General features: G+C 42.1%; 1 protein-coding gene across 5 annotated transcripts in view; it reads right to left on the bottom strand.

The window, feature by feature from the left end:
- Positions 1-26,589, bottom strand: part of LOC118386979 (RAC-alpha serine/threonine-protein kinase-like) — a 70,633-nt gene that overhangs the window by 37,137 nt on the left and 6,907 nt on the right. The window contains exon 2 of one of the 5 annotated variants that reach the window (XM_035775045.2): positions 6,143-6,255. The exons of the other annotated variants lie outside the window; for them this stretch is intronic. The gene's annotated coding sequence lies outside the window, so the exon portion shown is untranslated. The remainder of the gene's footprint in view (positions 1-6,142; positions 6,256-26,589) is intronic. 5 annotated transcript variants of the gene reach the window in all.

Here is a 26,589-nt window from a genome sequence, read left to right as displayed (position 1 = left end):
TGCCGTTTGGGTCTTTGCGTGTCAATAGATACACGTCAAATAAGCTTGTTGACCAATCAGTACCTGAATATGACTGCACAGCACAATAATGTAAAGGCTTTAATCGTTTTACGTAGTCATTACACGTTGATTACACTATCACTCATATGTCACAACAATTCATCGATACATATGCTGTGATGCTGGTAAAGTTGTCTCAAGCAACTACAGGGCTGGTCATAAAGAAAGAGCTAGCTTCCTCATGGATGCAAACAATGTTCTTCCCCAAAAAACATAGCAAAATGACAATCTGTTTCAGTTGCTCTAGTTAGCTAGCTATATAGCTAGGTGTCATCATTAAAATAACCCTAATTTATAAGACATTTCTTATTTGATTATTTGTGGTCGGACCCATCTATTTTGAAGCTAGCCACATTTCGGATTAGGCACAATAGTGGACTTTGCTGTTAGCCTTCAAAATAAAAGTATGCCATACATACATTTATATTCATTTGCATCACTGTCAGTCATTGACAGTGTTGCAAATGAATACAAATAGTAGAATTGCCATACTTTTATTGTAATGCTAACCGCAAAGTCCACTATTGTGCCGAATCCTCATTGTGGCTAGCTTCACAACACAACCAGGCCCAGCCTCACGAGCCAGATGAAGCTAACTTATAACGTTAGCAACTGGGTAAATTAGCTGGCTAGCTATTTATTTTTATGAACCGATCAACAAGTGGCAATCTAGCTAATACTTACAAGGATTCCTAAATTATTTTTATCAATGATTAAAATGACTACGGTCATCGTTTTCAGGCTGGTTGTATTGGTGCTTGACCAGTCGGCAAAAGTCAACATCACCCACAACATAGAACAGTCGATTGTCGAGGGCAATGAATTCAATCATCTTGGCTTTAAAGGATTTCACTTTTGAGTTGGCTCGCTGACATTTTCTTACTCTTTCAAACGACTGCTCGACTTGGTGACTGCTCGATCCACACAGACATTGTGGGCGTCATTACGTCATGTTATGTAGGTATGCACGGTAGCTTTGACATCGGTTTTTAACAATAGGCGTTAACCTCTTAACCTGTTAAGTCAACCCTCTACTTTTTCGAGCATTCTGTTAAAAATTGCGCAACATTTCAGCGCCCTGCTACTCAGGCCAGGAATATAGTATATGCATATGATTAGTATGTGTGGATAGAAAACACTCAGACTTTTATAAAACTGGTTAAATCACGGCTGTGACTATAACAGAACGTGCGTTTCATCGAAAAGTGCAGGAATATCTGATCACTGAAAATGGAAAAAAATATCCATCCGCGACTTCAAGGAATTGTTCAAAGTGAATCGAATTAAATGAGGCCGAGGTTGCAGTGCCTACAGCTTCCACACGTTGTCTAGAGTCTTGTCATTTGATTCGCAATTGATTCTTGGTCTAACCGAATCAAGGGAATCGATTCCCTCCGGTCTCCGACCGGATGTGGTGGTCGAGCTCTCAAGACATTTTTCGAAACAGACACCTATAGAATTGACATCGCCTCCTGATGAATTTTATCGCTTATTAACGTGTACTAATACCTAAAGTTGCATTACAAAAGTATTTCGAAGTGTTTTGTGAAAGTTTATCGTCGACTTTTTGAATTTAAAAAAATGACGTTACGTTATGAAACGCTATTTTTTTCCCGTTTATCACACAGTCTTCATAGATCGATATCTAGGCTATATATGGACCGATTTAATCGAAAAAAAGACCCAATAGTGATTATGGGACATCTAGGAGTGCCAACAAAGAAGATGGTCAAAGGTAATGAATGTTTTATATTTTATTTGTGCGGTTTGTGTAGCGCCGACTATGCTAATTATTTTGTTTACGTCCCCTGCGGGTCTTTTGGGGTGTTACATGCTATCAGATAATAGCTTCTCATGCTTTCGCCGAAAAGCATTTTAAAAATCTGACTTGTTGCCTGGATTCACAACGAGTGTAGCTTTAATTCAATACCCTGCATGTGTATTTTAATGAACGTTTGAGTTTTAACTAATACTATTAGCATTTAGCGTAGTGCATTTGCATTTCCAGAGCTCTAGATGGGATGCCTGCGTGCCAGGTAGGACCAAGAGGTTAAAGGATAGGGGGCAGCATTTCCACTTTTGGATAAATAGCGTGCACAATTTCAACATCCTGCTACTCATGCAGGAATATATTATATGCATATGATTAGTAGGTGTGGATAGAAACACTCTGAAGTTTAAAACTGGTTCAAGCATGTCTGACTATAACAGAACTTATGTAGCAGGCAAAACCCAGAGGAAAAACTCTTCAGAATTATGTTTTTTTTTCCTCTGACCGTTCCCCCAGTTGTCTTTGCCAAGGGAAATTTGATAGCGACCATTTCAGTTCCTACGACTTCCACAGGATACCAGTCTTTGGAATTGGGTTGAAGTTAATCATTGGTGAAACGAAGAAGAGGCACATCCTGGAACAATATTACCCTGTTGATAGTTACACAAGAGGGAAAATGGTGCATGTTTTGTTTACTTTCTCTATCGAATACAGATTACCCAGTCTACAATTTGATTGATTATTAACATTTAAAAATACCTAAAGTTGTATTACAAAAGTAGTTTGAAATATTTTGGCAAAGTTTATAGGCAACTTTTGAAATGTTTTGTAGTGCCGTTGTGTTTTGGAAAGCTGTTTTTTTTCGCGTTTTATTTGAATTTGGCGCTATGCATTTCCCGAGGCTATTGGCCACTTGAGACGCTAGCGTCTCCCCTATCCATAAGAAGTTTTAAACCAGACATCTGGGCCAACAACGATGTTGGCATTTTTTAGTTAATGTCAGCCAATTCCTATATGTTCACCGATATAACCGTGCATTCCTAATTTCTCCTATTGCAATATCAACAGTAACAACCCAATGTCTCAACAGCTCGCGGTAACTATTAAGTCTGTTAAATCCGATTCAGTGTCTATCTTCTCGTTGGAAATGCCTGAGTCTCTCGAATGTGAACATCTTCTCACAGATGAGATTTCCCGCTTTCGACACTGCTTGCCGAAAATGATCCATGGGAGGGCCTGCTTGAGTATTTCCTCCGTTGAAGATGCCTTTCTCCTTGCAGTATACTCCACTGGGATGCCCCTTGACTACAGGTCCTCAGCCGCCTCGTCTGCACGCTCGTATGTAACCCGGCCATTATCCAGAAATACGCGCAATTTTGCCGGGAATGGTATTTGGAAGCGAAATACCGCTAAGTACTTTCTTGATGGGGGTGTATTCCTTCCTTTTTATTATCTCTCCCGCGTAGTCATGATTAAAGAACCGTAATACTAAGGATCTTGGTGGGGGGCAGAGCATGGTGTGCTCTCTCAATCCCCAGGTCAGTGTTGTCTTCAAGTATTTCTTTGAATAGACCCTCCACGAATTTGGGCATAGAGTGTTTCTGGGCCCTCTGCACGGAATAAAGTGTTGTTTCGACGTGAAAAACCTTTGAGTTCTGTCACTTTTGCCTGTAGTGCGTGATGGCTTTTCAAAGACTGTTCAAGTATTTTCTTGACTGCAGTGTTCCATGTGTCCTTTTCCCCAATGCGCTGTTCTGCATCCCCCATTCTTGTAGATATGCTGTATAATTTTGTTTGTCGAGTCTGGTTAATGTTCTTCTTGAACTCAATTATTTTCGTATATCTTCTCAAAGTTCCTCTCGTAACCCTGTGAGCGCAATTCCTCTATCACTTCACGAAATGAGGGTTATTTTGCTGCTGCTAGCTTATTTGCACTAGCATTAGCCATCTGTTTCATTGTCGATTATATCTTCTGCGGTCTTGTTAGGGGCTATTGTTGAAGCTCCACAACCTTTTCCTATTTTCCATTTTGTGTACATTATTATAATGCTTAGAGCAAATACTTTAATTGGGGGGGGGGATACCCAACCGATGTGCTGTACGAAAAACTACGCAGACATTTTCTAAACTGTGTTGCCGTAAGTCCTCCTTTTGTATATATTTAAAGCAGGTGCTTCCACACAGGTGTGATTCTTGAATTAACATCATTCTAAGGATCATTTATAAAAATGCCCAGTTGCCCATTATTTTGGCTACCTTGGCTAGAAGCTGTTCAATGTTGGAATGGTGTGGGGATAACCCAACAGAATGGTATGGGTATATAAAAGGTTACTAAAAATTTGAATGCGCTGATTGGCCAGCTCATTCTCCTCAAGACCGCTGATCCTCACAGGGAGATGACATGTTCTGAGGAAATAGCAACCATTATTTTTTTTTATAGTCTGTTTGAGGTAGGGTTAAGTGTCAACATTATCTGGGTGTGAGTTAACATATGAATTTAAAGAGATTCACTGGGCAGTTACTTTAACACAAAAAGGTGCATGTAATCTCCCCTCAGTAGAATATTAGGAAAGTCTACTCTTGCCCTGGGATGGCCTTTGATCTGTGCAGGACAAAGGGTCAAGTGGTTGTCTGAATGTAATGTCTCCCTGGGGAGTTAGTTTGGTTCACCAGGGAGGTAGTACAGTGCACCCAGAGGTGAAAACATGGCATTTTGTGTCTACATTGAGGCAAGCAGGAAGTCACACTGACCTTGCAGTGACCTTTGTTGCTTGGTAGCACATGGAGCCCCAGTGTTAAAACACTCATGCTACATGGCAGAGGAAGAAGGCTGACAGGACTACCTAGAGATAGGTAAGGTGAGGGAGCCAGGAAGGGGGGAGAATGAGAGTTGTTTTTCATTGCTTAGACTTGGTGGGAAGCTGTCCATTAACATAAACACCACGCTAAAAAGGTCTTACAGCCCTGTAATGTCGTCATCAAAAAATGTATTTTCCAAGCTATAGCACACAATATCTTACATAAAGCAGGTTTTTAAAAAGGACCAAATAGTTGTCTGCTTCGAGGTTTTCGCAAAGGAAAAAAATATTGCAATACTGGCATCACAGACCTAGGTATACGTTAGAGCTGTAAATTGCCAGGGACCTCACGATATGAACGATACTTAGGTGCCGATACGCATTGCAATTCTCAATTCCATACTATGATTTTATTGTGATTCAATGATCTAAAACAAAGCTCACCATAATGCGACCCATTTCAAGAAACTAGGCTTACGGCGCACGTCACAGGAAAGGTATGAAGTTTTCACTTGTATGCACTTTTTTGCAGAAATTCCTTCAGGAACATGTGAACTTCCATGTACCTTTCTAAGGAACTTGTATGCCATTTATAAATAAGTAAGTTAAATTACGAGCCTAGATGGTTTAGCAAAGGAAAAATACAAACCTTCCCGCTAACCACGATTGTCTGAGAATGAGTGGGCTAGACATGCCGAGAGAGGAGGTTAGATTTGTCTGCCACGTAGCATGCTTCTATCTATAACATGTGCTGCTCCGTATGTGTGGATAATCTTACCAACCGCGGCTTTTGAAAATGATCATGAAGAACTGAAAAAGTTGCGCTACTGCTCAACATTGCTTCCCTGAAGTTAATAGCGCTGTCGCAAAGCTCTGTACTTTCTGGAGGATGATGGTGCCATACTGACTGACTCTGAAAATGAATCAGACAATAAGGAAACCCCTAAGTAGAAACATTTAAATTTAACCAGACATTGTAGTCTTCCAGTGACAATGGAGGGAAGAAAAGATATCACAGAAGAAGAATGCCAGGTGGAAGCAGAAAGATGATTGCCAAATGTGGAGAGTCCAAAAAGATAACACAGAAAGAAGGTTGTTGTATAACACCCATCTCCAGATTACATCTAACTAAAGGCAACGTTTACAGGTAAGGGTCAAGCTACATTTTCAGATTTTGTATGTTTCTAATTTTGTCAGAAAGTCATTTTCATTGCAAGTTAACCTGTTGCGACGAGCCATCCCAGATCCGGGATCGTGAATACAGCCTCAAGCTCATTACCATAACGAAACGTTAACCATTCATGAAAATCGCAAATGAAATGAAATCAATATGCTAGCTCTCAAGCTTAGCCTTTTGTTAACACTCATCTCAGATTTTCAAAATATGCTTCTCAACCATAGCAAAACAAGCATTTGTGTAACAGTATTGGTAGCTAGCATAGCATTTAGCGTTAGAATTCAGCATGCAACATTTTCACAAAAACCAGAAAATCATTCAAATAAAATAATTTACCTTTGAAGAACTTCAGATGTTTTCAATGAGGAGACTGTCAGATAGCAAATGTTCAGTGTCCAAAAAGATTCTTTGTACAGGAGAAATCGCGCCGTTTGGTACGTCACGTTTGGCTAACAAAAAAAAAAAAAAAATTCAGTCATCAAAACACCGAACTTTTTTCCAAATTAACTCAATATCGACTGAAACATGGCAAACGTTGTTTTGAATCAATCCTCAAGGTGTTTTTCACATATCTCTTCGATGATATCGTTCATGGAAGTACAAAGTACAATTTCACTGTACTGTTTACACCTATATACTGTGCAAGTGACAAATAAACTTCAATTTTATTTGATATAGTGTGTTTACCAGAGACCGTAATAAGAACACGACCTGCACCAATGTCAGATTAGGATATAGGCCAAGTTTGGATTTTTACCACATATTGATACTACTTACATCACTTTTAGTATTGAAATCTTTGGTCGTTCACTACGCGGTTTAAATAATGCAAAAACAAAGTGTTGGAGAAGAAAGTAAAAGTGCAATATCTGCCATGTAAGAAAGCTAACGTTTAAGTTCCTTGCTCAGAACATGAGAACATATGAAAGCTGGTGGTTCCTTTTAACATGAGTCTTCAATATTCCCAGGTAAGAAGTTTTAGGTTGTAGTTTTTATAGGAATATTTCTCTATACCATTTGTATTTCATATACCTTCGACTATTGGATGTTCTTATAGGCACTTTAGTATTGCCAGCCTAATCTCAGGAGTTGATAGGCTTGAATTCATAAACAGCAGAGCTGCTGGCAAAAAACACGAAAGTGCTGTTTGAATGAATGCTTATGAGCCTGCTGGTGCCCACCATCGCTCAGACTGCTCTATCAAATCATAGACTTAATTATAACATAATAACACAGCAATACGAGCCTTAGGTTATTAATATGGTTGAATCCAGAAACTATCTCAAAAACAAAACATTTATTCTTTCAATGAAATACGGAACCGTTACGTATTTTATCTAATGGGTGGCATCCAATCTAAATATTCCTGTTACATTGCACAACCTTCAATGTTATGTCATAATTACGTAAAATTCTGGCAAATTAGTTCACAATGAGCCAGGCAGCCCAAACTGTTGCATATACCTCGACTCTACGTGCAATGAACGCAAGGGAAGTGACAATTTCACCTGGTTAATATTGCCTGCTAACCTGGATTTCTTTTTAGCTAAATATGCAGGTTTAAAAATATATACTTCTGTGTATTGATTTTAAGAAAGGCATTGATGTTTATGGTTAGGTACACGTTGGAGCAACGACAGTCCTTTTTTGCAAATGCGCACTGCATCGATTATATGCAATGCAGGACACGCTAGATAAACGAGTAATCTCAACCATGTGTAGTTATACTCAGCCTTGTCTCAGGATGGTAAGTTGGTGGTTGAGGATATCCCTCTAGTGGTGTGGGGGCTGTGCTTTTGCAAAGTGGGTGGGGTTATATCCTTCCTGTTTGGCCCTGTCCGGGGGTGTCCTCGGATGGGGCCACAGTGTCTCCTGACCCCTCCTGTCTCAGCCTCCAGTATTTATGCTGCAGTAGTTTGTGTCGGGGGCTAGGGTCAGGTAGTTATATCTGGAGTACTTCTCCTGTCCTATTCGGTGTCCTGTGTGAATCTAAGTGTGCGTTCTCTAATTCTCTCCTCTTTCTTTCTCTCTCGGAGGACCTGAGCCCTAGGACCATGCCCCTTGCTGTCCCCAGTCCACCTGGCCATGCTGCTACTCCAGTTTCAACTGTTCTGCCTGTGATTATTATTATTTGACCATGCTGGTCATTTATGAACATTTGAACATCTTGGCCATGTTCTGTTATAATCTCCACCCAGCACAGCCAGAAGAGGACTGGCCACCCCACAGTCTGGTTCCTCTCTAGGTTTCTTCCTAGGTTTTGGCCTTTCTAGGGAGTTTTTCCGAGCTACCGTGCTTCTACACCTGCATTGCTTGCCGTTTGGGGTTTTAGGCTGGGTTTCTGTACAGCACTTTGAGTTATCAGCTGATGTATGAAGGGCTATATAAATACATTTGATTTAGTTACAACTAGTGATTATGATTAAGTTTAATGCTAGCTAGCAACTTGTCTTGGCTTCTTACTGCATTTGTGTAACAGGCGGGCTCCTCATGAGTCAGGTGGTTAGAGTGTTGGACTAGTTAACCGTAAGGTTGCAAGATTGAATCCGAGCTGACAAGGTAAAAATCTGTCATTTGTGAAAAAAATGTAAAGAAAATAATGCAAAATCACCTTAATTTTTTTTTTTTAAATACATGCTTTAAGAAAAATATTATTTTTTTATTTTTTGTTTGTTTTTTAAAAATTGGCCATTCCGATTAGTCAGTCGACCTCTAATCCCGATATGCAACTATCAATTTTCCCTCATCATCCCTCATGTCAAATTTCAGACAGACCTATAGGCAGACCATAGGAATTGCCTTGAAATTATCCAGTGATAACTTCAAAAGGAACCTGGGGGCTACAGTGAGGGCACTATTGACTGGGACTAGCCAATGAGAACAGAGGCGGTAAAAGGTAGACCAAGTCCAAGGGAAAAAAAATCTGCAGAATACACCTCTTTCCATCCCCCGCCCCCCTCCCTTATGTCTGGCTCTTTGGAATGCACTGAAAGAGAACAGTGTTCCTGTGAACTAAAAAGTTGTCTATGATTGGTTCCAAATCACAAATGGAATTTCTGCAATTGAAATGGCTACAATGGGCAATCATAGTAGTCACAAACCACAGATTGGTTCACAAGTTTGGACAGCACAGTAGAGCATACTACATTTGAGTACACTAATGTACTGTACTCTGTTCTACTATCCAAATTACTCATCCATAAATACGCATTTTTGTATAGTACAGGCACCCATGAAGAAATTCCATTATCGCAATTCACTAATTGTAGTTCAATAACCAAAATAGATTGTGTCAATGTGCAATGTCATAGCAGACACCATTTTTTCCGCAGACATCATTGAATCCTAATTCGGAGCAGATATTTAGTCAAGTTTTTGGAAACCGTGAAGGAGATTTTACCGAAATTCTGTTACCAAACTGAGCATCTGCACAGTTCTTCCAGTAAATATATTTTTGTAAATGTTTCAGTATAAATTAAAAGTAGTCCTTGTGCATAGAGTTGCATGGTTTGTTAAACTTTGAAATCAATGTTTTTTTGTTTGGCATACATTTTAAGTGACAAGAGGTTCAGCGCAATTTCGTTAGTGTAAGATTTATTATTTTTTATTTACATTTTTTAAATACTCACCTGTGGACACCAAGCAAGCTGCAAGCTAAAGCATGCAGTCCAACACATGGGACCACAAACATATGCAGTAAACATGTCCTTTTCTCACAATAACACCTATAGGTTTTGATACAAATGGTCATGTCAAGCGAACAGGCACACACAAAACCCAGTGCTAGCATACCAAATATCACACAAGAATGGCTCATACTTGCAACACACACACCCCTTGGAATCACACACACCCCTTGGAATCTCACACACCCCTTGGAATCTCACACACCCCTTGGAATCTCACACGGACAACCCCTCCTGGTTCAGGCACACTGCTACCAACTAGAGTATTCCTCCCTCTCGAAGCTCGCCCACCCACCCAGTCACTGCTGCTGGAAGAAAATGGACTGGGCCCTTGGCCAACACACTCGCTCCCTCAAAAATAAAATACAAATAAAAACTTTCTTACTCAAAACACACGACAGCACTCAAATGAACCCAATTCCCTCACAGCTGGTCACGTGGCCAAGCCAGAGAGGGAGGGGAGGAGAGAAGGATGAAGTGTATGTGAGAGAGGAAGACTAATACAGAGAGAGGGAGATAATGGTGGAGGGGAAAGGAGGGAGGTGTAGAGGAATGAGGCCCCTTAAGGATGCCACCACCTCTCCCGCCAGCCAGGTTGAACATTTGTGCCCTCGCCCATGGTGAAGTGTGCGCCACACGACCCAGTGTCAGGCAACCTAGAAAAGCTGCTGCAGAGAAGAGAGAGGGAGTGTAAAAGACAGCAGGAAAAGAGGATGGCCTCTTCCACATGCCACGCAGCTGCACCCTTATGCATCCACAGCTGGGATTTGGGGCATGCCAGTGGTCATGCCTTAGCATTACCTAACATGTGGCTTGCTGCAGAGAGCACTAAGTAGCAGGGTTTTATGATGACTATGGTTCAATGGGTTCATCCCAGTGGCGGCACAGCACTTGTGTGCCCTTCAAAGCACAGGTGGTGTTGGCCATTTGAAAGGGACGTTAGCAGGCATTGTGTCGACATTGAGGGATTCTGATGACAGTGTGGTCAACGACTTGAGTCAATGTGACAAAAGCATTTCAGTTTGTTTTCACTATTTGATCATTTATGAGTAAATCTATTTGAATTCACTTTGACAGCATCCCTTTTGATTTCAAGCGTTCCATACATGTTTGCCCATGGCAGTGGTCAGAAAGAGCATTACCCACCCCTGAAACATCCATGTCTTCATCACTGGAAAAGATATATATATATATATGCCATTTAGCAGACGCTTTTATCCAAAGCGACTTACAGTCATGTGTGCATACATTCTACGTATGGGTGGCCCCGGGGACCGGTTGCGTTTGATGTAATTTAAAAGCCTACAGTGTTAAACTACCATAATGTCCGGACTATAAGCCACTACTTTATTCCCACACTTTGAACCTCGCGGTTTATACAATGACTTGGCTAATTTAAGGATTTTTCCCACTTTCACAAGATTCATGCCGCCAAAAAAAACTGAGCACCGTCACATAATGTGACGTAAATCGAGCGCGCTCAAACTTCCCATCATTCCGATTACGGTAGTAATTTTGTCACCCTCATCATGGCAAAGACACGGAGAAATGCATATGATGCAGCTTTCAAGTTGAAGGCGATCGATCTGGCTGTTGGAAAAGGAAATAGAGCTGCTGCATGGGAGCTTGGCCTTAATGAGTCAGCAGCGTGAGGAACTGACTCAGTGCAGAAAGACTACAAAAGCTTTCCGAGGGAAGAAAAGCAGATGGCCCAAAGTATTTGCAGCCACTCGACATCAGTGTAAATCGTGCATTTAAGGTGGCGCTCCTTGTTCAGTGGGAGGCTTGGATGACAAGTGGGGAGAAATCCTTCATTAAAACGGGCCGCAGGCAAAGAGCATCTTATGGTCAAGTCTGCCAGTGGGTCCTGACAGCGTGGAGCATTGTCAAAAAATCCACTATCATCAACGGGTTTGGAAAGGCTGGACTGCTGCGTGTTGAAGGGGCAGCGTGAGCTCAGCGGGGTATTTGCCTCCGGATGAAAGAGACGGAGCGACAATGAAAACGATCCAACGTTGGATGAAGCAATTCTGAGGCTATTCAACTCCGACACCGGAGATGACTTCAGTGGTTTCAGTGCACAGGAGGAGGAAGATAGTGACCAATGACTTCCTTGGTAGGCTACCGTTTTAATTTTTGTTACAAGCCGTGTTTCGTTTAAAGGCTGTTTCAATGTACCGGTAGGCACCTGCGGCTTATAGACATGTGTGGCTTATTTATGTACAAAATACATATTTTTTAATAATTCAGTGGGTGCGGTTTATATTCAGGTGCGCTTAATAGTCCAGCAATTACGGTATTATTTATTTTAAAATGTTTTGATATGTTTTTAAAAAACGTACAGCTGCAAAATATAACTTTTTGGGCAAACTGTCCAAATTCACATAGAAATGTTCACATAGAAAAGTGTTATAGATCTGTCAGTCATTGAAAGCAAGCCTCAGAAGCGGTAGATATGTTCTGTGCACGCTATATCTACTTCCCGTTCTTAAGTTTCATTTTTGCGTCATTTACTTTCAGCGTTGTACACCAGCTTCAAAATATTTTTGGTTATGGAAAAGATCATTCACAGCAGTTTAGATACAACAATTCTCTACACCAGCGGTCAAACCTTTTTTGCACCACGGACTGGTCTCATATAGACTATTTTCCTGGACAGGCCATCGAGGGGTCACGATACGGACCAGGACATCGATTAGGCCTATAAGTTTAGTATAGACGCCTTTTCATAACATTTTAGTTCAAGTAGGTCTAACATGATGATATTATAAAATCAAAGTGCATATTTTATATTTTCTCTTAATAACCATTTAATAAAAACACTAACTCACCATGTCGCTGAATCAGTGGGAGCCCTGAACTTGTTTCCCAGCAATAAGACGGTCCCATCTAGGGGTGATAAGGGACAGAGTGGCACTGTCTCCTATGTCCAGTCTACTCTGTAATTTTGTTTTGGTTGCAGTGACTGTGGAAAACCGCAGAGATAGGATGTTGGAAATGAAAGCAACTTTCAGTACTTTTGTGACATGGATATTCTACCTTGATTTTAATCCAGAAGGTCGGCAGAGATGATGTTCTCAAAACATACTTAAGGCCACCGTCATTGACAACCTCAAGGAGTTGATCTTCTTCCTGCACAGACATGGACGATTCACCTGGGACATTGACAAATGGGTCGTAGATCCATCCCTTCACACTTCGTGAGTCTTTGGCGGTTGGGAAGTAACGCTCAAAATCAATTGACAGCGAAGCTAGGTGATCACGCACCAGCTGGGAGAAAAACAGCCGTCTCAGTCTCTCCCAAAATCCCCGCTAATGTTTAGAACATGACAAATATGCTCCTGTCCACTCACCGTCCCCACACTTCCAGTTTAGCTTTGAATGCAGCCACTTTATTTGCCAACTTAAAGATCGTTGTCATTCTCCCCTGAAGTAACAGATGGAGTTCATTGAGCAGGTAAGGTAAGCGAGTTTTGCAACCCATTCAGTCATTGAAATATGCTGCCAGTGGTTTGTGCTCTGCGTCCATTTCGTCACAAAGCCGCCCAAACAGACATGAGTTAAGGGTATGTGCTTTGACGTGATTGATAACTTTATCATTCAATACAACGTTCAAGTCAGGTGACATTTTTCAGCTAGCCAGCATTTCTCTGAATGACAATGCGCAGACTCACATTTAGGCACAACCTCTAACCCGGGTAGTGAAATCAGACAGCCGTCCAATCATGGCAGCAGCCCCATCCATGCTTACGCCAACACATGACCAATCCAATTTTCCTGATATGTAATCATCCAAAGACTTGAATAGTTCTGCGGCCGTTGTATTCGGCAGGGACAGCACACACACCACATCTCATGCGCGTCATCCTGAAATATATATGGCACATAAACAAGCAGTATTGCCTTGCTGTCGACGTCAGTAGATTTGTCAACCTGGATTGCATAACACAGTGACTCGTTAAGCCTCTAACAATTATGCCTCAACATCCTCCGCTATTTCATCAATTCGCCTAGTGACGGTGGTAGACGAAAGAGGAACCTGTGCCATCTTTTTAGCTGCAGCCTCTCCTAAGAGTCCACGGCAAATGTCCTTGGCAGCAGGTAGAAGCAACTCCTCGCCAATAGTGAAAGGCTTCTTGGTCTTAGCAATACGGCTAGCCAGTAAGTATAACGCTCTGTTTGTTGATGCGGTGGCTTTCAAGACTTCACTCAAATTTCAACAGGTTTGTCTTAAAGTGCAGGGTGCTTGGATTCAATGTGCGGAAGCAGTTAAGAGAGTCATTGCCCATCTCCACATACTACACACCGGGGGCTTGGAGCATGCGAGTCACCTAGCAATAAAACCATATTTTAGGTAGGACTCATATTTTGAGGCTCTTTTTTTTGCAGTCTCGGGCTCTGCATTAGACAGGACTTTTAGCTCCCTTACCCCTTCTGAAGAAGCTCTCCAGTGACGTTAGTTTTTATTCATGTCAGCTAATGTAGCTAGCCAGTACAAAGTTGGTGGGCAACACAGCTCATGCAGACCGTGATGAACTCGCAGTGCGCGGATTACTCAAATTCAAAATCTATAAACTGTCGTGGGCGTGAGATATTAAAGTGGTGAGAAAAGGACCAACAGACCACAGAAAGTTCAATGTTATTACTGCAAAAATAAAATTTATAGGCCATGTAATTATTTGACTGATAATTTGTATTTATTTTATTAATAATCCTTTCCGTGCGGCCAGGTAGCGAATGTGCTGCGGACCGGTACTGGCCCAGTGGTTGGGGACCGCTGCTTTACACTAGATCTGCTTGTTTTGTCAAACTGAAATAGGCAAACTACTAGAATTTTAGCAACTGGGAAAGAAGTAAAGCTGTTTCTGCATAGTGCATCTTAGGTCTAAGCACTTAAATTGCAATATCTACTATGCTAATATATACAATTATTTTAAGACTCAAATTCATAATTTAACCATTTTGATTTAGAATTTTAGGACCCCTGTACGTATACAAAAATATCTAGAAATAATTTGATGAAACATTGAATTTGGCCTTTATTGCTATAGCCCATAGAAACACATTTAATAACATTAAATGGCAAAACAGTCCAAATGTATCCTAAGGAACAAGGTTTTGAAGTGTGTCCTAAAAGTGCCTTTAGAATATACGCATACCCATCACCTTACTCCACATTTTGTGTTACAGCCCGACTTCAAAATGGATTAAATATATAAAACGCAACACTTAAAGTGTTGGCCCCACGTTTCATGATGAAATAAAAGATCACAGAAATGTTCCATACAAACAAAAAGCTTCTCAAAATGTTAAACAAATTTGTTTACATCCCTGTTAGTGATAATTTCTCCTTTGCCATGATAATCTATCCACCTGACAGATATCAGCTTCTTGATATACCATTAAACAACATGATCATTACACACACGTACGTACCTTGTGCTGGGGCAATAAAATTCCACTAAAATGTGCAGTTGTCACAACACAATGCCACAGATGTCTCAAGTTAAGGGAGCATGCAATTGCCATGCTGACAGCAGGAATGTCCACCAGGGCTGTTGCCATATGATTTCATTTTCATTACGAAGTCGCCTCCAACTTCATTTTAGAGAATTTGGCAGTACATCCAACAGGCTTCACAACTGCAGACCACGTGTAACCACGGTAGCCGAAGACCTCCACTGGTATAAGCTATGGACAATGAACACAAATGTATTTTATCGATGGCAATTTAAAATTGCACAGAGATGCTGTGATGATACGTCAAATTGTTGTGCCATTCATTTTTTACCTTTATTTAACCAGGTAGGCCAGTTGGCCAGGTAGGCCAGATGGCGCCACCTGGCGCCATCACCTCATGTTTCAGGACAATAATACAAGGCCCCATGTCGCAAGGATCTGCACACAATTTCTGGAAGATGAAAATGTCCGAGTTCTTCAATGGCCTGCGTGTCACCCATTGGAAATGTTTGGGATGCTCTGGATCGGCGTGTAAAACAGCATGTTTCAGTTCACGCCCATATCCAGCAACTTTGCACACCCATTTAAAAGAGTGGGACAAAATTCCACAGGCCACAACCAACAGCTTGAGCAGCTCTATGCAATGGCGATGTCGCATTTTTTTGCCTTTTGAGCAAATTTAGTGGGCTCTCACACAGAACCCAAACAGTCTGCGCGCATGCGCCATCGTGCATACATATATTTTGTCCCCCTACACCAAAAGCGATCACGACACGCAGGTTAAAATATCAAAACAAACTCCGACCCAATGCGATTGCGACCTATATACAGTGTGTGTATATACAGTCTATATACAGTGTGTGCAAATGAGGTAGGATATGGGAGGTAAGGCAAAAATGGGCCATAGTGGCGAAATAATTACAATATAGCAATTAAACACGAGTGATAGATGTGCAAAGATGAATGCGCAAGTATAGATACTGGGGTGCAAAGTAGCAACAAAAATTATATATAAAATAACAGTATGGGGATGAGGTAGTTGGATAGGCTATCTGAAAGCTGCTCTGACAGCTGGTACTTAAAGTTAGTGAGGGAGATATGAGTCTCCAGCTTCAGTGGTTTTCGTAATTCGTTCCAGTCATTGGCAGCAGAGAACTGGAAGGAAAGGCGGCCAAAGGTGGAATTGGCTTTGGAGGAGACCAGTGAAATATACCTGCTAGAGCGCGTGCTACTGGTGGGTGCTGCTATGGTGACCAGTGAGCTGAGATAATGTGGGGCTTTACCTAGCAAAGACTTGGATGACCTGGAGCCAGTTTGTTTGGTGAGGAATATGAAGCGAAGGCCAGCCAACGAGAGCATACAGGTTGCAGAGGTGGGTAGTATATGGGGCTTTGGTGACAAAAGGATGGCACTGTGATATACTGCATCCAATTTATTGAGTAGTGTTTGAGGCTTTTGTAAATGACATATCCGAAGTCGAGGATCTGTAGGATAGTCAGTTTTACAAGGGTATGTTTGGCAGCATGAGTGAAGGATGCTTTGTCGCGAAATAGGAAGCCGATTCTAGATTTCATTTTGGATTATATCAGGATGGAAATACCAGGGTTTTTGGTGGCCTTCCTAAACCAGGATAGACTACAAAAATACACTTTTGTGGTAGACTGACATCGACCTTCGGGGTTGTAAAGTTTGGTGCAGTCATTTTGGAAGTTGCATAAACACAGGCTAATAAAAATTAAAGCCATGGACTTTAAGTTGGAAGCATTTGTGGAAAACCCTACATGGGAGATGCAAATCTGCACATCATTACAAAGCATTATGACCGTGGCATCTGGCGATCCAAAAGTAGTAGTCAGAGTTGATCGGTACTGTTTTGGTGGAGGACAAAATCTTCTCGGTGAGAGAGGCTGATGAAAAGGGTGCTACGGGTAGAGAACATCCTGTAAACGTGCAACTAAGGGAGTTAGAACTAAAGGCAAAGGTGGCGCAACAAAATGTTTTGCTTGAACAGAAATTATAGCTTGAGTACAAGGAAAGAGAATGTGAGGAGAGATTGGAGCAACAGAAATGAGAGTTGGAGCACAGGGAAACAAGATGACCGTGCAGCCAGACATGAACATGCCGTTCTAGTAAGAGAGAGATCCGGTAACACTGAATCCAGTCAGGCCATCCTGCACCCTCAGTTTGATCTTGGTCAGAAATGCCGGCTTGTACCGCCTTTTAACAAAAAAAGAGGTGGATGTATATTTTACTCTGAGCGGATTCCCACATCCCTAAAGGGGCAGTGAGATATTTAGTCACTGCTCCTCCAAAGTGTGTAGGTGTTGTTTGAGAAGACCTTTTCGAAGTCAGGATGTCTGCAAAAGAGTTCAGACAACTGCTGTAATGCATTTTAACTTCTAATTACTACCACAGAGGATTGCCCATAAAATGTCAATTTGTCATCTTTATTCTATTATCAATATTTCAATAGATTTCCTATGGAAGACTGGCAGTTACATTAAAACAGATATCCCATTAAAATCAACACTGATGTATGGACCTCCAACCATTTTTGTGGTACCCACCCTGTATTTAAGAGCATGCATCTCAACCGATGGGGGGCATAAGACAAAAACCTTTGATTATTAATAGTCATATACATCATATAATATGAAAAATGAACAAATGGAGTTTACTCATTATTAGATATACGTTAAAGGTACATAAAAATACATTTAAAAAAGACAATATTTGACAATGGATTATTTTCCCACAGTAGCTAATGGCTTTCTATGGATTTACACTACTATTCAATTCCTCATTTTAATATTGGATCCCGCCGGCAGCCAATAACACTTTTGGTTTGGCCCGGTCCTCAGAGGCTGTGGTTTGTGAAGGGAAAAAAAGTTGCGCAAGGCTTATAAGGAAAACGGAGCAATAGTGTCTCTTTCCCTCCTTTACAAACTCTTAATTATGTGAGATAAATGTGACTGTACTTTGTTACAAGTTAACATTATAAATTCAGTAGTAAGAATTATATAGAAAATTATATTTTTCTAATAGAAAATGTTTCTATTGCTAAATGAGGAGATTCGCATCTAGCGTGTGAGTGCCATTTCTCAAACTGAGTGATAATTAGTAACGATTAAATTGGGCTCAATTTTGAGAGTTCTAAGACCAGTATTATAAACTTTGAAACAACTGGTTTCTAGTAGGCTACAGAATTGGAGTAGGGCAGTCTCTCAACCGTCGGCAGTAAACTCAAACAAGCCGGTTCATCTACACAGTCAGAGGCCTGTCAGACTGACCAGCTGACTATCCTCCTTATTTCTGTTAAGAAAACACATTTGAATGTTCAAATTGTGCAGGGAAAGCACTTGTTGATGCAACATAAATCACCAAGAATACCTCCAGAATCACTTTTATATTTCAATTGAGAAAATGTGTTCCCAGATGACAGGGTGCCTTGCCTGAAAGTACTGATTAGGTCATGATTAGCACAAATACAGATAACACCATGCTTAAGCCTATTTATTTATCGTCACTATGCTGTATCAGTTGGGCTACAGGTGATAATGCTAAATAACACAACCAGCCTGATAATATGGAGCAATATTTTATTAGGCACAATTTGAAGGGACATGTATATTTTAAATGGTGTCTTTTTTATTTTTTATTAATTAGAGTAGAAAAGTCAACAGGGTTGCACTCAGTAGGGAAAAAACTTGGACCAATAGTTTAAAGTCATACTGAAATTGATATTTCAGTTGTTGTTAGGCTATATTGACCACATTATCAGGAAGGTTTTGGATGCATTTTCCCTTCAGAATGACCAGAAACAAATTTACCAGCTAATTCTTAAAACATTTTATATCCTGGGTGTGGGAATGCCACCCGATCCCCCTGAAAGTGATTTGACCCCGGAACCCATTGACCCTGACACCCCCAATATGCAACACAAAGTTACACCCTGAGCTTGATGCCTTGATAAGCTCCTTTCCTGAGGACGGCTCACCTCTCACAGTTCTGGGCGACTTTAACCTCCCCACGTCTACCTTTGACTCATTCCTCTCTGCCTCCTTCTTTCCACTCCTCTCCTCTTTTGACCTCACCCTCTCACCTTCCCCCCCTACTCACAAGGCAGGCAATACGCTTGACCTCATCTTTACTAGATGCTGTTCTTCCACTAACCTCATTGCAACTCCCCTCCAAGTCTCCGACCACTACCTTGTATCCTTTTCCCTCTCGCTCTCATCCAACACTTCCCACACTGCCCCTACTCGGATGGTATCGCGCCGTCCCAACCTTCGCTCTCTCCCCCGCTACTCTCTCCTCTTCCATCCTATCATCTCTTCCCTCTGCTCAAACTTTCTCCAACCTATCTCCTGATTCTGCCTCCTCAACCCTCCTCTCCTCCCTTACTGCATCCTTTGACTCTCTATGTCCCCTATCCTCCAGGCCGGCTCGGTCCTCCCTCCCGCTCCGTGGCTCGACGACTCATTGCGAGCTCACAGAACAGGGCTCCGGGCAGCCGAGCGGAAATGGAGGAAAATCCCGCCTCCTGCGGACCTGGCATCCTTTCACTCCCTCCTCTCTACATTTTCCTCCTCTGTCTCTGCTGCTAAAGCCACTTTCTACCATTCTAAATTCCAAGCATCTGCCTCTAACCCTAGGAAGCTCTTTGCCACCTTCTCCTCCCTCCTGAATCCTCCCCCCCCCCCTCTCTGCAGATGACTTCGTCAACCATTTTGAAAAGAAGGTCGACGACATCCGATCCTCGTTTGCTAAGTCAAACGACACCGCTGGTTCTGCTCACACTGCCCTACCCTATGCTCTGACCTCTTTCTCCCCTCTCTCTCCAGATGAAATCTCGCGTCTTGTGACGGCCGGCCGCCCAACAACCTGCCCGCTTGACCCTATCCCCTCTCTTCTCCAGACCATTTCCGGAGACCTTCTCCCTTACCTCACCTCGCTCATCAACTCATCCCTGACCGCTGGCTACGTCCCTCCCGTCTTCAAGAGAGCGAGAGTTGCACCCTTCTGAAAAACCTACACTCGATCCCTCTGATGTCAACAACTACAGACCAGTATCCCTTCTCTCTTTTCTCTCCAAAACTCTTGAGCGTGCCGTCCTTGGCCAGCTCTACCGCTATCTCTCTCAGAACGACCTTCTTGATCCAAATCAGTCAGGTTTCAAGACTAGTCATTCAACTGAGACTGCTCTTCTCTGTATCACGGAGGCGCTCCGCACTGCTAAAGCTAACTCTCTCTCCTCTGCTCTCATCCTTCTAGACCTATCGGCTGCCTTCGATACTGTGAACCATCAGATCCTCCTCTCCACCCTCTCCGAGTTGGGCATCTCCGGCGCGGCCCACGCTGGATTGCGTCCTACCTGACAGGTCGCTCCTACCAGGTGGCGTGGCGAGAATCTGTCTCCTCACCACGTGCTCTCACCACTGGTGTCCCCAGGGCTCTGTTCTAGGCCCTCTCTTATTCTCGCTATACACCAAGTCACTTGGCTCTGTCATAACCTCACATGGTCTCTCCTATCATTGCTATGCAGACGACACACAATTAATCTTCTCCTTTCCCCCTTCTGATGACCAGGTGGCGATCGCATCTCTGCATGTCTGGCAGACATATCAGTGTGGATGACGGATCACCACCTCAAGCTGAACCTCAGCAAGACGGAGCTCCTCTTCCTCCCGGGAAGGACTGCCCGCTCCATGATCTCGCCATCACGGTTGACAACTCCATTGTGTCCTCCTCCCAGAGCGCTAAGAACCTTGGCGTGATCCTGACAACACCCTGACGTTCTCAACTAACATCAAGGCGGTGTCCCGTTCCTGTAGGTTCATGCTCTACAACATCGCAGAGTACGACCCTGCCTCACACAGGAAGCAGCGCAGGTCCTAATCCAGGCACTTGTCATCTCCCGTCTTGATTACTGCAACTCGCTGTTGGCTGGGCTCCCTGCCTGTGCCATTAAACCCCTACAACTCATCCAGAACGCCGCAGCCCGTCTGGTGTTCAACCTTCCCAAGTTCTCTCACGTCACCCCGCTCCTCCGCTCTCTCCACTGGCTTCCAGTTGAAGCTCGCATCCGCTACAAGACCATGGTGCTTGCCTACGGAGCTGTGAGGGGAACGGCACCTCAGTACCTCCAGGCTCTGATCAGGCCCTACACCCAAACAAGGGCACTGCGTTCATCCACCTCTGGCCTGCTCGCCTCCCTACCACTGAGGAAGTACAGTTCCCGCTCAGCCCAGTCAAAACTGTTCGCTGCTCTGGCCCCCAATGGTGGAACAAACTCCTCACGACGCCAGGACAGCGGAGTCAATCACCACCTTCCGGAGACACCTGAAACCCCACCTCTTCATGGAATACCTAGGATAGGGTAAGTAAGGGTAAGTAATCCTTCTCACCCCCCCCCCAAAAAAAAATATTTAGATGCAAGTGGCTGTTCCACTGGATGTCATAAGGTGTATGCACCAATTTGTAAGTCGCTCTGGATAAGAGCGTCTGCTAAATGACTTAAATGTAATGTAAATGTTGTCTGTTAGCTTTTAAATATCAATTTCAACGGTTTATACTTTCCAGTGGAGACAGTACGGTCAGGTATGCAAAATGGGTCACTTTCTGGGCACTTCTCCAATGAGCAAGGTCTAATTCAAATCAAAAAGGAGTGCTGTCAAAAAGTTACTGAATTCAAAAGGATTTACCCTTATACCACTCACACACAGCAAGAGGTGCCAGTGCACCAAGTCTACTCAATTTAATCCTACCGATATGTACATAGCTACCTCAATTACCTCACACCCTGCACAGCAACTCGGTACTGGTACTCCATCTATATAACAATGTTATTTTTACACCTTGCCACCATTTCCATTTCTCCCCCCTTATTTCTTTAACTCTGCATTGTAGAAAAATGACCAGTATTTAAACATTTCACTGTTAGTCTACACTGTTTAAAAAGACTGACAAATAAAAATGTATTTGACACAGCCAGGCCAGAATCTGCATATGGTAGATGCTGTGGCTGATCCGGTGTGTACAGCACAAAGGCTGAGAGGACTTTTGAGTGGCATCACCCTTAGTCTTAACAAGTCATACATGTAGCAGCTGTTTCTGCCAGGTACAGTTCCTAACAGGTAGAGTTCCCTAGGTAATGGCATGACGTTGGCCTGGGGGGGGAGGTATTTATGACTCTCTACCCTACCGAAGTTACATTTGCAAAACCCTTGGTTAAAATATAGATTCTGGGAACGACAGAAGGTGGGGGGGAAAATGAACTATATTCTGGTAATCCAACCAATGGAACATATGTGGTGGTACTTAATGAATATGATGTCAGTTCGGTTGTCATCTGAGACATTCTCATCAATGATAAGATGTCAAACTCTACAGGGAAAGTCTACACAGAATTATCGTATTCACATGGAATTGTTCAATTTAAATGTTTGAATAAGAAATTATTTGTGATGAGATGAAATGTGATTTTATCTCACATTTTAGAAGCTTTGGGTTTTCATAAGACAGGGCTCTGCTCAATCAGTGGCCCGCCCCGGTGAAGGGACATGGGCTAAACTTTTCATACACGCCCTCCTCTCCCTTCCTATATAAGAACTTGACGACAATATAACCTGTTCCAAGGACGTGAGGACGACGGTCCTATGTCAGATTGGTTCAGATAATAACTACAGAACGAAGCCAACATCAGAGTGAGCTTTGGTTGCGAATGGTATGAACTTTGAACTCTTATTCACTACAGAAGTGATACCTCCTAGCCGTTGAGTTAGCAACAGCAGCTGCAAACAAGGGTTTGGAAGGAACAGACGGAGTATCCTGACTATCACACAACGTTACTCCAACGTATCCAATTGACCACCAGAGACATTCTGCAAAGGACAAAGGACTCTGTTTGGCAACACGGCCTTCCATCTACCACCAACCTACCGAAGCGCAGCTCAAAGTAAATATTTATTGCATTTTCCTTTTCCAAATGGGCGGTAATTTAGAATGCATAAAATACTGTATTTACGAAAGCACAGCTTCTTCCTTCTACGCGCTCTTTCACTCAAACCCAGCCCTTTTCTTGTGTAACCAGCTGTCATATCTGTTCCGCCCGCTAGGGACGTTTTCCTGTGACGTCATTTGTAATCAAGTTATGATTTAATTCTGTGTAATTCTGTATGATTAGTTAGGTATTTAGGAAATAAATAATTAAACCCAATTTTGTATTGCTGATTCAACTTGTTAGCCAGGGTTCGTGCAGACTCAACTTTCAGATGAGACTGAATTAAGGTGACGATTAATATTGACTGCTATTGATGTAAAATATTACTAGGTCCTGTTACTCCTACCCCATTCTGTTAAAAATCGCTCAACATTTCAGCGCCCTGCTGCTCATGCCAGGAATATAGTATATGCATATGATTAGTATGTGTGGATAGAAAACTCAGACGTTTATAAAACTGGTTAAATCACGGCTGTGACTATAACAGAACGTGCGTTTCATCGAAAAGTGCAGAAATCTGATCACTGGAAATGGAAAAATATATATCCATGCGCGACTTGAACCCATGGATAAAGGTGAACCACATTTAATGGGGCTGAGGTTGCAATACCTACAGCTTCCACACGATGTCTAGAGTCTTGTCATTTACTATTTGTTTCTTGGGCAAACAGACGCAAGGCAGCGCATTTCTTCCGGTTTCCGACCGGATATTTTGGTTGAGATTTACCCGGACATTATTTCCATACGGACAGCTAAAGAATATACTTCGCCTCGTGATCAATTTAATCGCTTATTAACTTGTACTAATACCTAAAGTTGCATTACAAAAGTATTTTCGAAGTGTTTTGTGAAAGTTTATCGTCGACTTTAATAAAAAAAAATGACGTTACGTTATAAGACGCTTTTTTTCCGTTTATCACACAGTCTTCATAGATCGATATCTAGGCTATATATGGACCGATTTAATTTTAAAAAAGACCCAATAGTGATTATGGGACATCTAGGAGTGCCAACAAAGAAGATGGTCAAAGGTAATGAATGTTTTATATTTTATTTGTGCGGTTTGTGTAGCGGCGACTATGCTAATTATTTTGTTTACGTCCCCTGCGGGTCTTTTGGGGTGTTACATGCTATCAGATAATAGCTTCTCATGCTTTCGCCGAAAAGCATTTTAAAAATCTGACCTGTTGCCTGGATTCACAACGAGTGTAGCTTTAATTCAATACCCTGCATGTGTATTTTAATGAACGTTTGAGTTTTAACTAGTACTATTAGCATTTACATCATTTACATTTACATTTAAGTCATTTAGCAGACGCTCTTATCCAGAGCGACTTACAAATTGGTGCATTCACCTTATGACATCCAGTGGAACAGCCACTTTACAATAGTGCATCTAAATCTTTTAAGGGGGTGGGGGCGGGGTGAGAAGGATTACTTTATCCTATCCTAGGTATTCCTTAAAGAGGTGGGGTTTCAGGTGTCTCCGGAAGGTGGTGATTGACTCTGCTGTCCTGGCGTCGTGAGGGAGTTTGTTCCACCATTGGGGGGCCAGAGCAGCGAACAGTTTTTACTGGGCTGAGCGGGAACTGTAGCTGTAACGATTAGCGTAGCGCATTTGCATTTCCAGATGTCTAGATGGGACGCCTGCGTGTTAGGTAGGAGCAAGAGGTTAAGAGTTTATTCAGAAGATAACGGCTCTATAAATATTATTTTGTGGTGCCTGACTCTAGTTAATTACATTTACATGATTAGCTCAATCATAGAATAGCATGTCAGATCACTTAATCCGGTATAGCCAAAGACACGACAGTACAATCCACCAAATGGGTGAAATTATGAAAGTTACAGTCAGCCAAGTTGCCCATATTAGAACTACTATTTTGGTTAACGTTCTGTTCCATTACCAGCCAGGCGTTCACTGACCATGCATGTCGATGATCCTTTACCATCTATTACCCTGTGTCGTGTTAAGAGTATAAACGTTCCCGCCATTCTCGTGTGGTTTCCAATTATGTCAGACATAAAAATAAAAACAGAATCATTCGTCAGATTCAATTGATACAAAAACGTAGCAAAAGTAAATTATGTAATGAGTGTGAAGGTAATTCCCGTTAAGAGTAGTTTGAAAGAGGCTGTCAATATCATTTGTTAAATTTGACAGCATGCTGAATGTGAACAATCTTTGCATTAATCACTAATGTTCGGAACAGGCTGAGCGATAGGGAACAATGAGTGTGTGAGGGGGTATAGACGGAGTATTTACAGGACCGACATATAAAAAACACATTTCCAGAGCCATCCCTTGATTTGTAATGACTCCAGACAGGGGGGCTCACCTCTGAATTATAGCTTTCAGAGAATGTTGTTTGTTTTATGTTAATTAACTAAACAACCACCATCCCCCCTGGTTTCAAATGGACCACCTTGACGAGCGTGAAGATTACGGCTGGGAATTGCCATGGACCTCACAAAACGATTTCACAATACTTAACTGCCGATACAATATGCGTTGCGATTCTCAATGTATTGCGATTCAATACTGATTTTATTACAATTTGATGTTGCAAACATATTCCTCACTGTGTGTCTGCTGCAGAGAGAAAAGTGTCGATCAGTCAGGCAAAAGTGCTGAAAACATGTTGGCTCACTATTTAAATAGAAGCTATAGGATCAGAGTTGACTAATGGTAGCTAACAATTAAAAAATACAAATATTATACATAATTATAGAGGCATGCAGAAGCCAACTCAAGCTCAGTGCTTTGACCTCCCAGATTTTGTAACAAATGCGGTGGGCTCTGTATAGCCCCGTATTGGCATGATGGTAGGTGGGGGCGGTACATCCTGTATAAACACAAACTCACTTCCCGGACAACAGCTCTGCACTGCTCCGTGAAGCGCAAGTAGTATGAACACCCCGACTTCTGCGGAGGCCAATCTTACCCTGACTTCTACTGAAGCCATATCACCGTAAATGCTGCATGGCCAATGCAGACCTCGGATTGACCATGTGCCCCCGATGCACTTCTCTCCGGAATGCACACTCTCCAAATTTGTGCACATTCATTGTCTGAATTGTTTTCGTTTGTTCGTTAAGTGTAGATCAAGTTCCCCATTACAGATATCAACATTAGTACATTTACCATTAATTCCTATTCTACAATGTTTGTTACGGGTTATTTTAATGCATTCAATATTAGATTATAATCTTCATGTTCTCATTGTCGGAGTGGACACTTGTGAGAAACAAGTTTATTTAATTCCATTGACAAGTTCTGTCAATTGAGTCATAATCTTTTGTTTGGAGCACTCCTGTTAATGTTGAGTAAGGACACCCAAGTCATAGACTGCTACCGCCCGGGAAACAGTACTAGATGGCCAAGTCTAGAACCAAAAGGCTCCTTATCCCAGCGAGGTTGTCCCACCTGGCCTAACGCCAGGGAAAATGCAGAACGCCAAATTCAAATAAATTACTATAAAAAAAATCAAACTTTCAATTAAATCACATGCAAGATAGCAAATTAAAGCTACACTTGTTGTGAATCCAGCCAACATGTCAGATTTCAAAGAGGCTTTTCGGCGAGAGCAAACAATGCTATTATCTGAGGATAGCACCTCTGTAAACAAAGAGAG

Source organism: Oncorhynchus keta, chromosome 8 (assembly GCF_023373465.1).
Source record: "Oncorhynchus keta strain PuntledgeMale-10-30-2019 chromosome 8, Oket_V2, whole genome shotgun sequence".
NCBI classification, from domain to species: domain Eukaryota; kingdom Metazoa; phylum Chordata; class Actinopteri; order Salmoniformes; family Salmonidae; genus Oncorhynchus; species Oncorhynchus keta.
The sequence above is the reverse complement of the archived record's forward strand: the minus strand, read 5'-3'. Positions and strand labels throughout refer to the sequence as shown.